At 42.3% G+C, this 15,578-nt stretch overlaps 1 long non-coding RNA gene across 1 annotated transcript in view; it reads right to left on the bottom strand.

Moving 5' to 3' along the window:
• Positions 1–610: 610 nt before the first annotated feature.
• The window catches only part of LOC147724814 (uncharacterized), a 71,671-nt gene continuing 56,703 nt past the window's right edge, over positions 611–15,578 (bottom strand). The window contains exons 3-4 of the long non-coding RNA XR_015310111.1: positions 11,727–11,842; positions 611–3,385 (exon numbers count right to left, since the gene is read on the bottom strand). This is a non-coding gene — a long non-coding RNA (uncharacterized LOC147724814). The remainder of the gene's footprint in view (positions 3,386–11,726; positions 11,843–15,578) is intronic.

Here is a 15,578-nt window from a genome sequence, read left to right as displayed (position 1 = left end):
AAGGGATTCTGGGTTACAGAACCTAGTGAGAGCCGTACAAGTCACTCCATTTGGCTTCCCACAGATGTCTAGTTTTCAAAAGTGTATAGGTTTACTAGTTTTCCCTAGGCTCTGGGTGAGCTAGGGTTAAAAGTCCACAGCTAGGTACATTGCAAAAAAAAAGGGTCAGTTTTCAATGGAAGAATTTGATGTGTAAATGTTGCCTTTTGAGCCGTTTCCTGTCGCGGACACTAGCCTACCCACACAAGTGAGGTAGCGTTCGTATCAGGAGATTGTAGAACAATTGTTATTACCAATTGACTTTCTTTGCATTTCTGCCTTCCAAATGTGAGAATTTGTAAAAAAAAAAGAGGTCATTTGAAAAATGGTCTCCAATTCACATGCTTGTATGGGTACTCACAATTTTGGAGACGTGCAAAAAACCATTGGAGATGTGCAAACAGACACTGCTTCTAAACTCTATTTTATTTCCCATTTTAGAAATATATTGGTTTCCTTGGTACCTATTTTTCACTCTTTACATTTTACAAATGAACTGAGATATACACGGCACACATTTTTTTTTTTAAACGTTGTTTATTGATTTTTGTACAGGACATATACACGGTACACAATGAAAAACCATTGCATGATGCAGTTCAGTTATTGGCTCTGGGTTCCTCTGGTTCTTGGTGAACCTACAAGTCCAATATATCCTCACAACCTGAAGAGTCCAGCACATGTAACGGTATATTGCTTTAAAAAATCTGTCATACTTATAAGAAGTTACAGGTAAAAATGTTGGCACAAATGGTTGTTTTTTGTCAACTCAATTTCAATATTTTCTATTTTCAACTGTTTCTTCAAGAAAACCTTGAAAGATCTACACAGATGACCCCTTGATGAATTCACTTATAAGTGCACATATGTGTTTTGCCAGCAGTCTCAGCCCAGCCAAACACACATGCGCACTTCGGTTTTTCCAACCGGGCTGTACTGAACAGCTGAAATGGAGAAACAATACAGACTCCTGTGCCTCTGCAGAGCGTCCTACCAGCCCACTCAGGCCAATCCCCACGCTGCTCTCACAGCCTGAGAGCCGCACAGGGATTGCACAGGGAGTCTGTGATGATGCCCCAGTGCCTGCTGTGACAAGGAAGCAGCAGAACACAGAGGCGCGAGGAGCGATGCTGCCGGCAGCTTCAGGTCAGTGATTTCTTTTTTTTTATTATCAACACCCCATAGTCCACCTCCCGCGCTCCAAAGATAATTGTAGTGACAAAATTAACACAAATGTTAACAATTTTGGGTATTCATCACTTTCAATACAAACTTGTACAAACGAATTGAAGTGAGAAAAGGAGACAGCACATCTGTCTCTCCAGTACTTGATAAGCAATGTGGAAATTATGCACAAAGAGTTAAAAACACAGCATTAATGCTTAGTGTAAAAAGGAGAGACAAATAGATATCCATTTAGTGGTTGATTTGTACAATGTGAGACCAGAAAACCTGAGCCCAATTCCGGCTTCCCCACTTAACCAAATAGTGTGACCATAAGCAAATATGTTATTTCAGCAAACCTCCATTTTCTTCATTAACCCATATCAAAGCACCTGCCAATAGGTAAAGTCATAATGTAAGGCAGCAAACCTAGTGTTTGATGTAATAGATTATAATGTTGCTCTAGCCATAAGTATTAGGGTGCACATGACAATTTACTTGCCTCTCAGTTCAGACACATGTCGCCAGGGCAAGGGCCCGGCAGGAATGGTTCTGAGTACATCTTTAAAACTCTCACTTTTTAATAAGTGCCTCTCAGTGCAGTGATATAATGTGACGTATTATCCGCATGTTAAAGAAAGGTGATTTTTGAGACTTCATCATATTTTACGTGATGTCTGTTGCTTGATTTAGATTGAACACGTTTCAGGGCACAGTGAAGAGTTAGCTGGACGATCTTTATCTTTTTAATTATCACCTTCTGGAGCGGAATTAGTGGTCCAAGAACAGCAGAAGCCCTCGTGCAACATCAACAGGCCCCTTTTAAACATGAACAACACCCAGAGTGCAGACTTTAAAGGTAACACTGCTGCTTCATGTGTTATCTAAATTTATGGTGTTTTGGGAATTGGCACCCCTCCAGCCATGTGTGCTTTATTGGGGCCAATCTCCACGGACCATTGTGGTGTTGCTGCCTATCTGTGGGACTGATCTGGGTTTTTCTCGTTTGTTCTGCTGGTTACGTGCCACCCCATCTTTTTTCTGTCAATCAGTTGGCCCAGGCCTATGTTGCAGGGCCTGCCTGACCAAATATTTCTGACTTCGGTTTGATAGAGAGGTCATATTGGGTGATTTTGACTACTATGATTTTACTTCATTTTTGTACATACATGTGTCATTGCATACATCGACAGTGACTTTTTCTATATTAGCATTATTCCACATAGAACAGTTTGTTGGACCTCACCTTCTGGCACTAACAGGCACTACGGACAGAGTTGGACTATGTACAGCAGTGACTCGCTGCAGGACATGTGAAGCAGAGGTTGTCTGCAGGGCAAGAGTGTTAAAAAGTAAACCAGACAAGGCTGATTAAACTTCTTCTTTATTCACGGCCCCCACAGTGCCACCAGATAACAGGACATTTCAGTTCATTCTCTCCTCAAGATCAGTCTAATCTCTGTCAACATTCTACAGAAGCCTCCAGGGGTAAGGAACGTTCCAAAGGGGTAGAAAAGGGAGAGGTGGAGGAAGATACCACGTACTATATAACCTCAGGTATAAACCACATACCTTAACCTGCCTAGAGGTAGGTCATAGCCCAACCTTAATAATAAGATGTAGTAATCTATAATAAGCATATAAATACATTGTGGATAAGACATGTAATAACCTGTAACATGTATATAAATACTTATGGATTATAACACATCTTCCTTCCTAACAAACATGCAAAGAGATAAAATCATCTACAACATATATTAATACATCCTGTAGTCCTTGTGCCGATTAGGAGCCTTGGTAACTCTCTTTGTGTGTATCCTTTGGTCGGTGGTTGTCCTCAAGCTCCCCTGTGCAGGGGTTTCTGGTTCATGATACCTTGCCAATCGGTCCATGCTCCAGTTCTGTCCATTCTCAAATGTTTGTGTTGTTTTTAACTTCTACAATCTTTTTGGGCTTTAAGTATTTGGATTCAAAATTTCCAGTAATCTTCTGTCTCCTTACCATTACGAACTCTCCAACCGCCCAATGTTGTGCTTTGCATCCATGTCTTGTATCGTACTGTTCTTTATATTTGGCTTGATGAGATTCTATTTTTCCTTTTGCTTCTTCGACCGAATGACAAGAACATTCTCCACCTCCTATCCATGAAGGGAAGAATTTGGTACTTGGCTTCCTTCTTCTGAGGGAACAGAAAGGAGAGATTCCAGTGACTGTGTTTGGAGTTGTGTGAAATGCCCATAAAAGCTCTCTGATTGACCTTTCTACAGGAACATTATTGGCACATGCTAACTGGATGTTCTCTTTAATCATTCTTTTTTTTGTTTAAGAAATTTTTATTAGGCATTAAAAAGTAATACAAAAGACATGTCATGAAAAGTTAGAAAAAAGTACATATGAATATAATATTAAATGACATCAGTCCAGAGGAGTTTTATGAGGAAAAGGGGGAGAAAGAAGGAGAGAAAGAAAAGAAGGAAAGAGAAAGAAAGAAGAAAACGAAAGAGAAGGAAAGAGTAGAGGGGAGAGAGAAGAGAAAAAGAAGGTAACCAGAGGAATCATGTGGGAATAATAGCACGTGGTAAGGGAGAGGGATTAGAGGAAAGATATGAAGTGAAGGGAAGCCATAACAGATCGGATTTAATTTTTAGAGGTACAGAGGTAGAGGAAGCAATAGAAATTCTGTGTTCATCACAAATGTAGTTCCACCATGTGTGGACAGACCGTTTAGAATTATCTTTCCAACACGATAAAATAACTTTAAGTGCAAGAGCAACAAATAGGTCTAATAATTTAGCAGAAGAGGGTGTAACAATATCAATATCATCAGATAAAGAACCTAAAAATATGTGTAAAAAAGATAATGGGGAAGAGAGAGATAACATTTTCATGCAAATATTCCAAACATTAGTCCAAAAAGATAAAACAGGGGAACAATCATATAGTTGGTGTTTTAGAGTGCCTGGAACTTTGGAACAAGACCAACATAAAGGAGAAGAGGCATGAGAAAATTTATGGATACTAACCGGGGTAACAACAACTCTATGATATATAAAGAGTAAGGATTGGGTAATGCGAGCAGCAATGGAAACTTTAAAAATCTTGGACCATAACCGATCCCACATTGCAGTATCGAGGGAGACATCAAGATCAGTCTTCCAAGCAGTCTCTACATTAGATTTGGAGCGACCAGAGGTATTGGATAATAAAATTGAATATACAAGAGCAGCTTTAGGGAGTTGGTTAGAAAATAAAGGATAAAGTGGAGTGACAGGAGTGAAGGAAGAGAAAGACTCGGAAGAAGAAAATAGGGAAGACAAGTGAGATTGAATGGCAGATGTTATAATAGTATATTCAGAGAGAAATGTTGAAGGTAAATGAAACATGTTTTGCAATACTGGAAAGGAAATAAGAGAAGAGTCAAGAAACAATTGATGTACAAACAGTATATCCTTTTCCTTCCAGTGTTTGAAATAGAACGATTTTCCTTTATATCTAAGAAATTTGATGTACCAAACCACAGAGGATAAAAAACATTGAAGAGGGGAAAGGGTAGAGGAAAAAACAGTTTGTAATAGAGATTGGGAATATTTCAAAATGGGATATTTGGATAAAAAGGTACAATTTGACATAAAGGTGATATGTTGAAAGGAGAAATCTTTCAGAAGGGAGCGTTCCAAGAGAACCCATTTAGGGACAGGAGTATCAATGAAGTCATACGCCAAGGAGAAGGATTGTTTGATCAAAAAGGCAGAGTGGTATGAGTTAAAGTCAGGGAATCGAACACCACCTTCATTTTTAGGTCGGATCAACTTATGCAAACCAATGCGGGGATGTTTATTATTCCACAGGAATTTTGTACATAGAGAATTAATACGAGAAAAATAGGATTTGGGAATTTTGAAAGGGAGCATAGAAACTGTGTACAAAACATGTGGGGTGATCATCATTTTGATGGTGTCCAGTCTACCCCACCAGGATAGAAATAAGGGGGACCAAATTTGAAGAAGAGATTGAATTTTGCTAGTCAGTGAATCAAAGGTTAATTTAAGGGTATCCTTTAGAGAGGAAGAAAACCATATACCAAGGTACTTAATTTTAGATGGGCACCATGCAAAATCAGTGTTATTAAACATGTATTGAAAACATATTGAGTTAAGGGGGAGGACTTCCGTTTTGGATAGATTAAGCTTATAACCTGATATGGAGGAATACAACTGAACTTCATTTAAAAAAGGTGGGAGGGAGGATTCTGGATTAGACATGTAAATGAGGACATCATCAGCATACGCAGATAGTTTAGTATCAACAGAGGAAAATTTTATACCAGTAATAGCAGGATTGGAACGAATGCGTTCTAGAAAGGGCTCAAGACATAAAATAAATAACAAAGGGGAAAGGGGACAACCTTGTCTTGTGCCTCTGGTCAAAAAAAAGAATCTGGAAAATTGGTTGTTAACAAAAATACTGGCACGGGGGGAGGAGTAAAGAATCTTAACCAGGGATATAAAAGTTGGACCAAAACCAAACCATTGGAGGGTACGGAACATAAATTGCCAATTAATACGATTGAAGGCTTTCTCAGCATCTAGGGAAAGGGCTGCCAAGGGGACTTTGACATTCTTACTATGACATTAGAAAAAAGGCGAGCATTATCAGCAGCAAGTCTGCCCTTAACAAAACCCACTTGATCTGTTTTGATTAAGCGAGGGATAATGGAATCAAGGCGGGAGGCAAGGATTTTAGCAAAAATCTTACAATCATAATTAATCAAAGATATGGGGCGGTAGTTTTTGCAATGTGAGTGATCCTTGTCAGGTTTGGGGATAATGACAATAAGAGCATCCAAAAAGGACCCAGAGGCCTTAGCATCAGAAATAAAAGAATTAAATAATTGAAGGAGTTTAGGGGAAAAAAAGGAATGGAAGGAGGAATAAAACTCGACAGGCAGACCGTCGGGGGCAGGGGCTTTTGATATTTTGAGAGGGTGGATGGCTGTAGTAATTTCCTGGAGAGTAATTTCACGTTCCAAGTGAGAGAAGTCCACCAGAGGGGAAGGACGGGAAGGGAGACCTTCAAAAAATGTCGTTAAGTTTGCATCAGAGGGGTGTGTATCATCGGAGTATAGGGCTTGGTAATAGTTGTGAAATACTTCAGCAATGTCTTCATCAGAGGTAACCAGTTTATTAAGAGAATCATTAAAGATTGGACCAACAGCTTTGCGTTCTGACTTTATTTTCAAATAATTGGCCAGAATTTTCCCTGCTTTGTTCTGGCCACCATGGAATTTAGATTTTATTTTAAGGAGGGCGTGACAAGCTTCATTAGTGATAATTTTGTTAAGGTCTTTTTTGGCGAGAATGAAATGAAATGAATGAAATGAAATGAAATGAAAATGTGACTTGTAGAGCGCTGCAGCTGCCCTGAGGCGTCCAGGCGCTAAAACAGAAGAAGCACTCTTGAGGTTACTTTTAGGCATTGAATAGCAGGGTTTTTAGCTGTTTCCGGAACGTAGTCAGGTTGGGGTTGTTCCTCAGCTGCAGAGGGAGGGAGTTCCAGAGTTTGGAAACATTATACGAGAAGGAGCGTCCTCCTGCTCTGGTTCTGCGTATTCTGGGGATTTCGGCCAAAAATGCTGTTGAAGAGCGAAGAGATTTGTTGGGCCTGTAGGGAGAAATCAGGGGGCGATTGATGTCTGGGCCCGTTTCCCAGAATGTCTGGTGGGCGGTACAGAGTGATTTAAATTTTACTCTGTCCCTGACAGGTAACCAGTGCAGGGTCTTTAAACCGGTTCTTACTGAAGTCCTCCGGGGGATTCCCAGCAGCGCTCTGGCAGCACAATTCTGGGTGCGTTGGAGCTTCTGTAGGGTATAGTCTGGTACTCCCAAATAAAGGGCGTTATTGAAGTCCAAACGAGATTGGATGAGGCCCTGTATAATTATCTGTTTGGCCTCGGAACAGAGGAGGGGAAGGACTTTCTTAATCACCCTAGGGAGGCCAAAGCAGGTAGCTGAGATCTTAGTGGCCTGTGTGTTAAGGCTCAGAGACTTGTCGAGCCAGACGCCCAAGCTTTTAATGTTGTCTCTGGGGGGTGGGGCCATTCCCATGCTTGATGGCCAGATCAGCTCTATGGAGGCGGGGGAGGCTGGGCCCAGGATCATCAGCTCAGTTTTATCGTCGTTTAGCTTTAGGCATGAGCTCATCATCCACTTCTTTACATCCTCCAAACAGGCCGCTAGGTCTGGTGGCGACTGGAGGCCGCTCTTCTCAGCAAGGGAGACCACCAGCTGGGTGTCGTCCGCATAGGAGATGATCTTGACACCATGCGGACGAACTACCTCAGCCAGTGGCTTCATGTATGCGTTGAAGAGCATAGGACTTAAAGAGGAGCCCTGGGGAACTCCGCATCCCAGGGGGCGAGTTGATGAGCGGGATGTGCCGTCGAAGACCTGAAAGGTTCTGTCAGATAAAAAAGAGTTGAACCATGTCAGGGCGTCTCCGGTCACTCCTAAGTCGGCAAGGCGGGTTAGCAAGATTTTGTGATGTACCGTGTCAAATGCAGCACTTAGATCGAGGAGGATCACTGCCACTGATCCTCCTCGATCCAGGAGCCGTCTTGCCTCCTCAGTCACTGCCAATAAAGCGGTCTCTGTCCCATGTTTGGTACGAAAACCTGTTTGGGAGGAGTCAAGGAAGTGGTTTTCCTCAAAAAATGTTGTCAGAGTGGTATTGACATGTTTCTCCAGAATTTTTGACGCTCAGGGGAGTAACGAGATCGGGCGATAATTACTGGGGTTGGCCGGGTCAAGGGAAGGTTTCTTCAATAGAGCCCGTACCATAGCGTGCTTCCATGTTGAAGGGACCGTCCTACTGGTTATAGAGGAGTTCATGAGATCCAGGAGCGTAGGGAAAATAGCAATGCTGGCAAGATTTAGTGAGCCTGGGGGGGCGGGGTCACACGGGGAGCCGGATTTTATTTGTTGTGCCAGTTTCTGTACGGTTTCCAATGTTATCAGGGGGAGAGACTCCAACCACTTGGTCGGATTTACTGTCAAGTGCGGGTTTTGACCAGGGGAATCAGTGGATGGATTAGGGAAGGAGAGATACATTTTATTAATTTTTTGGAAGAAGAATTCCGCCAGATCATTGCACTTGGTCGGTGAGTTATTGTTGTCTGTGACCGGAGATGGGGGTTTGATCAGGGAGTTGACTATGCGAAAAAATTCTTTAGATTTGGATTTTGCCATGGTGATTTTAAAACTGTAGAAGGCAGCTTGCGAGGATTTAATTGCAAGCTTATAGTTCCTGATCATTTCCCTATAGGTGGCTTTTTCTTCGGGATTGTATGAAGTGCGCCACTTTCTCTCCTGTCTTTTACAGAGGCGTTTATGGTTCCTGAGCTCTTCTGTGTACCAGGGAGCAGTTTTGCTATGTCTCTTGGACTTTGGTGCGTGTTCTGGGAGGACCCGGTCCAGAGAGGTGGTTATCCATTCCTCGTATTTTTTATTGTTAAGGGTTGGGTCTTGGGAGAGGGAAGGTCTCGTAGTACATAAAGCTTGAACCCAGTTGTCAGTGGGGAGTTTGGACCAGTTACGAGTTTTCCTCGTGGTAAATAAGGAAGAGGGTGGTTTACTCGTGGTCCAATTGAAAGCTATTAAAAAATGATCTGACCAAGGGAGTCTGGTTATGCTGCCCACTTTGAGCTGGTCGCAGTTGCTGAAGATCGGATCTAGCAAGTGCCCCTTTTCGTGTGTAGCAGATGGCACTCGTTGCTCGAGTTGACATGCAGCCAAGCTTGACTGGGTTTCTTGTGCCGAGGGGTCTAGTGGGTTGTCGAAATGAATGTTGAAATCTCCGAGTAGGGAGAAGTTGGAGGGAGAGATAACCGACTGGGAGGTCACCGAGAGTAAGGATGTATTAAATTGTCCTATGGGACCGGGGGGCGGTAAATGAGAATACCGGTAAAGCAGGCATTGGGAGAAAATTCGATAGAGAAGGAGAGATTCTCACAATCTTCAATATCTTCCGATAAGTGGCGACAAGTGTAGCTTTCTTTATATATGATCGCGAGGCCGCCACCTCTGCCCAGTGGTCGGTCGGCTCGCGCTATCTGATATCCTGGGATAATAGCTTGAGCTAGGTCTGGCTGAGAGTCTTGGTTCAGCCATGTCTCGGTCAGGAACATTGCATCTGGGGAGTGTTCCTCTAATAATAGGGAGATCTCTAGGCAGTGTTTTACAAGAGACCTACAATTGAGGAGAAGCATGGAGTAGTTCTTTAGCTCGACTGTGGGTTTGTTGGTTATAGTGCATAGATCTAAGTTGCAGTACTTACAGTGTCGCTGGATCTCCACGGGGTGTAAGAGGGATCCGCACTTGGGAGAAGTAGGTGGCCGCAGCTTCCATAGGAGGTCAGGGCTATATACCAGTCTGTCACCTCTGGGGGAACCAGGGGACGTGGCCCTTGGGCCCGGCCGGGCGCGGACGAGCGCAGACAAGCTTGCCTTAAGCGCGCCTTCGGCGCGCAAACAGCGCTCTCGCTGCGCTCGTCCGCTGCGCTTCCTGGGAACGCACATGATTTAAAGCTGGAGAGGGGAGGGCCAGGGGAAGTGGGCGTGGCCTAAAAAAGGGGCGTGGCCTGCGGGCGAGGCAAAGCGCTCGTAGAAGCGTCCTGCGCCTTGAGCTATCAGCGATAAATCCGCTGTAAAGTGCAAGATGGTACTGGTGAGTAGAGTAATTTTAAAAGCACAGAGTAACACAGAATAATCACAATTTTAAAAATGTCTCCCGGCTATTTTGCCTCAGGAGTGCTGCATCGTAATGGTGGCGCTTGTACTCAGCGTCCCTTTATGATGTCGGAGTGGGCGTGGCCTAAAAAAGGGGCGTGGCCTGCGGGCGAGGCAAAGCGCTCGTAGAAGCGTCCTGCGCCTTGAGCTATCAGCGATAAATCCGCTGTAAAGTGCAAGCTGGTACTTGTGAGTAGAGTAATTTTAAAAGCACAGAGTAACACAGAATAATCACAATTTTAAAAATGTCTCCCGGCTATTTTGCCTCAGGAGTGCTGCATCGTAATGGTGGCGCTTGTTCTCAGCGTCCCTTTATGATGTTGGAGTGGGCGTGGCCTAAAAAGGGGCGTGGCCTGCGGGCGAGGCAAAGCGCTCGTAGAAGCGTCCTGCGCCTTGAGCTATCAGCGATAAATCCGCTGTAAAGTGCAAGCTGGTACTGGTGAGTTGAGTAATTTTAAAAGCACAGAGTAACACAGAATAATCACAATTTAAAAAAATGTCTCCCGTCTATTTTGCCTCAGGAGTGCTGCATCGTAATGGTGGCGCTTGTTCTCAGCGTCCCTTTATGATGTCGGAGTGGCCTAAAAAGGGGGCGTGGCCTGCGGGCGAGGCAAAGCGCTCGTAGAAGCGTCCTGCGCCTTGAGCTATCAGCGATAAATCCGCTGTAAAGTGCAAGCTGGTACTGGTGAGTAGAGTAATTTTAAAAGCACAGAGTAACACAGAATAATCACAATTTTAAAAATGTCTCCCGGCTATTTTGCCTCAGGAGTGCTGCATCGTAGTCCATCATCAAGTCCTGAAGGGCAGAGGAGGATTTAGAAGTAAAATATATGTGTTCAAGATTTTTAATCTGTTTAAGCTGATCTTCATACTTTTGTCTATTAAGCTTCTTTTTTGTAGAAATATATGAAATCGTAAAAGCTCGAAAAGAAGCTTTAAAAGCATCCCAGGTGATGGGAATTGAGGTGTCTGAGGGCTTATTAAAGGAAAAGTATTCATTGAAAAACTCGGAACATTTTTTCATGAAAGTGGCATCAGATAAAAGAAAAGAATTACATTTCCAGCGACGTAATTTAGAGGAGGTAAGGGAAAGATCTAGGGTAGTGTAAACAGGAACATGGTCGGAGATAAAAATAGAGCCAATAACAGATTTTTGAATGGAGGGCAGAAGAGACTTACTAATCATAATATAATCAATTCTCGAGCGTGTGTGATGAACATTAGAAAAAAAAGTATATTCCAATAAATCAGGATTACACATTTTCCAGGAATCATATAAAGGACGCGAGGCAATGGCAGATTGAAAACTCTTATGAGATTTGTCAGGCTGAAATTTACTAGAGGACAATCGGTCTGAAAAAGGGTCTAACCATTGGTTAAAATCGCCAGCCACAATAAAATCAGGGCAATCTATGGATGCAATGAGAACTTTGATATCTTTCCAAAATTTTGGGTCTGGGCGAACAGGGCCATATATGTTCAGCAAAACCATTGTTTTGTTATGTATAACAACCCTAGCCATTGCCCAACGCCCTTCACCGTCATTTTGAGAGGAAATAATCTGAACATTCAAAGCTTTGTGAAACAATATAGCAACCCCTCCCTTTTTGTGAACAGCAGGTGAAAACACAACCTGACCCACCCAATGTCTCTTAAGCTTAAGGGATTCAACATCCGAGCAATGTGTTTCTTGAAGGAAAACAACCTGTGAATGAAATTTGGTTAAGTGAGACAATACCTTCTGACGCTTGACAGGATGACCAAGACCTCGCACATTCCAAGAGACAAAATTACACATGTTGGGAGGAGGGGAGGATGGGCGACAAATAGAAGCGACACATGGTAAGGAGATCACTACAAAAGGGAAGACAAAAAATACCAGTTAGACAGTGGATTCTGAAGACGCTCACAATAACAGAACCAGCAAGAGTCAAAAAACGAGGAAGCAATAATTGTAAGAATAGAGGTAAAAGTAGAGACCACTTAGGAAAAAGATAGCAAAGAGAAAGAAAGAAGAGAGAAAAAGAAGAAAGATAGGTAAGGACAGAAGACAGATCAAGGCACAAAGGCCTGATCAGAGAATGAGAGAGTAACCAAGACATCTGAGGCGAAGATGCGCCAGAGAAAGAACTCAGCCCATGAGCAACCAAGAAACAGGACGTATACAAAAAGGAAACACACAAGGATGTGAGGACAAAACCTCAAGGAGTAGATCCAGAATAAAGGAGAAAAAGCAAAAGAGGCGAGGAAGAATCAAAGAACAGCAGTTAGCAAAGGAAAGAAAAGAAAAACACTAATGAGCAGTGTCCATATTGGACGGAGAGACACTCAGAAGATATTCGTGAAGTTTTTGCGGATCATCATAGGATCTGGTGCGGCCATTATGCGTGATCTTGCAGAAACAGGGATGCAGTATTCCATATTGAATGTTCAGTTGTCGCATTAAAGGTCGAAGATTCAAGAACTCCTTGCGTCGTGCATTCGTGGCCGAGGAAAGGTCCTGTGAGATAAAAATGTTATGTGCAAAGTTGTGGACCTAGAGGGTCTCTAGGGACATCCCCTGATGGGCACACTCGCTTTTTATCTTTCTGCCAGAGAAAAAGATTTCCATACATCCGGTTTATTATTCATTGAATCAATTTATTAGTTGTAGGCATGATTTCGTTATTTTTCGTATTTTTTGAACTTCTTAATATTTTCAAAACACAGGCAATGTCATTATGTCTGATCAAATCCAATGCATTTCGGGCATTATGGAGTCATGCCCTTCATCAGGGAAATCGACACTGTGGAGAACGTAAATAAATGGACTTAACTCATATCAAATCAACACAGTTAAAAAAACAGGTAAAAAAACTTGAACATTTACATCTCAATCGCAATAACATTTCTCCTTGTGAGTGGTGTAACAAAGCATGCGGTTTTGGTCCTGTGGGGGTGTGTGGGGGGTAAGGGTTGTACGTGCAGGGATATGGGAGCACGGTTACTTACATGCCTTTCTCCATGTAAGTTTCAAAATCTAGAAACGAGGAAGAATATTGTCTCAATATTTTTTCAAGGTTAACCGGGGAAGAAAAACGAAACAAAGTAGCTCGTGGGTCTACAAAAGACCGCGTTTAAAAACTAACCTGGTTCGCTGTTGTTTGTATCAAAACGCCGTAGCGGTTCCACGTAGCAGCGGCTGCTGTAAACGCAGATCGCGCTTTTCTAATTTAAAAAGGAGGTGGCGGTCACGTGAGTGGTCACATGATGTTAGTAAGTGAAAAAAGACTATGTTCACTGGCGTGAGACAGTGGATGTAATAATCTAGTCCATTTGTGGAATAAATCACGGACAAAAACTGGTGGTTGTGCTAGTGTGTATCAAAAAAATCATGAAAAGGGTGTGTAAATATACTCGAAAAAACGGTTTGGAAAAAACGGTTTGGAAAAACGGTCGGTAGTGGCCTCGAACTCACAGGGTCCTGGTCTCTAATTCGGTGTATTAAGGGATTGAGCTGTAGGTTTCAAGTGGGTCGAAGGAAAGGGAGATGTGTGTACGTGTGTCAGTTGGTTGGGAACTCAGTACAGTATACACAAGCAGCAATGCAAAGAGCAAGTCTATTACAGATAACATGAAAATTCAATTCTATCGTTAAGACCCATTGGTCTTTGGGTGAGAAGTTTGTAAATCCAGTAGTTCTCTCTTCTGAGTAGAAATTTCGTATTGTCTCTACCCTCTATCTTCTGGATGATCTCAAGGATGATATATTTGATTTGGGAAGCATTATGTTTTTCTTCTACAAAATGTGATGCTAGCGCTGATTTTGTATTTTTGAGGCGAATATTGGATTTATGTTCTATTAGGCGTGTCTTGATGCGACGCTCTGTTTTGCCCACGTACATTTTCCCACATGGGCATCTGATTCCATATATCAGGTTGGATGATTCGCAAGTGCCATTTACCTTCAGTTTTATGGGGTAACCTTGTGTGGGGTGACATATTTCGTTTCCTTTGATTATATTGTTGCAGCTGCCACAATTCAAACAAGGTTTGGTTCCTCGGTATGTGATGTTTTCAGGAGATTTGTTCCGAAGGATTTCTCCCAAATTCTTAGCTCTGGTGAAAGCAAAGATCGGTGTGGAGCTGAAGGATTGTTTAAAATCCGGTTCCATGTTTAAAATTGACCAATGTTTCAAGATAGATTGTTTGTATTTTTTGCTGGCAGTAGAATATTTTGAAACGGCTACAATGCGTGTCTGCTCAATTTTTTCTTTGGAAGTTAAGAGTTTGGTTCTGTCAATTTTATCAATTCTGTTTCTGCTTTCTTCCACTAGGGTCGGTGGATACCCTCTCGAGGTAAACTTGGTAGTCATTTGTGTAAGTCTAGTTTTCAGCATGTTTTCATCCGAACTGATTCGTTTCACTCTAGCCATTTGGGAAAATGGCAGGTTCTTAATCAATTGGGGTTCATGGAAACTTGAGAATAGAAGCATATTGTTTCTGTCAGTTGGTTTCGTGTACAAATCAGTTTTGAAACCTTCCGGGGAAATTGTTACTTTGACATCTAAAAAATTGACTTCAGTTTCAGATATCTCCCATGTTAGTTGGATTCTTTGATCGATGTCATTAAATTTCCTCATTTGTGTATCTAGGGCTTCTTTGGTGTTGGTCCAAATTAAGAAGAGGTCATCAATGTACCTCACTATCATCTTGAGGTTGTTTCTCCATTCAGGTTTAGTGAGTATGTGTTGCTGTTCATACCATTGCATGAATATATTGGCATTCCCCGGTTAACCTTGAAAAAATATTGAGACAATATTCTTCCTCGTTTCTAGATTTTGAAACTTACATGGAGAGAGGCATGTAAGTAACCGTGCTCCCATATCCCTGCACGTACAACCCTTACCCCCCACACACCCCCACAGGACCAAAACCGCATGCTTTGTTACACCACTCACAAGGAGAAATGTTATTGCGATTGAGATGTAAATGTTCAAGTTTTTTTACCTGTTTTTTTAACTGTGTTGATTTGATATGAGTTAAGTCCATTTATTTACGTTCTCCACAGTGTCGATTTCCCTGATGAAGGGCATGACTCCATAATGCCCGAAATGCATTGGATTTGATCAGACATAATGACATTGCCTGTGTTTTGAAAATATTAAGAAGTTCAAAAAATACGAAAAATAACGAAATCATGCCTACAACTAATAAATTGATTCAATGAATAATAAACCGGATGTATGGAAATCTTTTTCTCTGGCAGAAAGATAAAAAGCGAGTGTGCCCATCAGGGGATGTCCCTAGAGACCCTCTAGGTCCACAACTTTGCATGTAAATTCGACGCCATCGGACCCCTGGCGCCACCTTGTGGAGCACCTACAAAAATTCATTAAAACTCTTTAAACCACAAAGGAACTACATATAATACACAACCAGCGGTGCATCTATCCACCGCTAAAGTACTGTTTAATAATTGAGTGTCCCCAGGACGGATTGCACGCGTATACTTACACAAACAAAATCAAAATATAATAATGAGCAACTACGAAGACATCTCTAAAAGCACAGAGGCCCGGGCCTCCACTTTCGCATTCGAAACCAAAGA

This window comes from Lissotriton vulgaris, chromosome 4_1 (assembly GCF_964263255.1).
Source record: "Lissotriton vulgaris chromosome 4_1, aLisVul1.2, whole genome shotgun sequence".
In the NCBI taxonomy this organism is placed as follows: domain Eukaryota; kingdom Metazoa; phylum Chordata; class Amphibia; order Caudata; family Salamandridae; genus Lissotriton; species Lissotriton vulgaris.
This window is presented reverse-complemented; position numbering and strand designations above follow the sequence as displayed.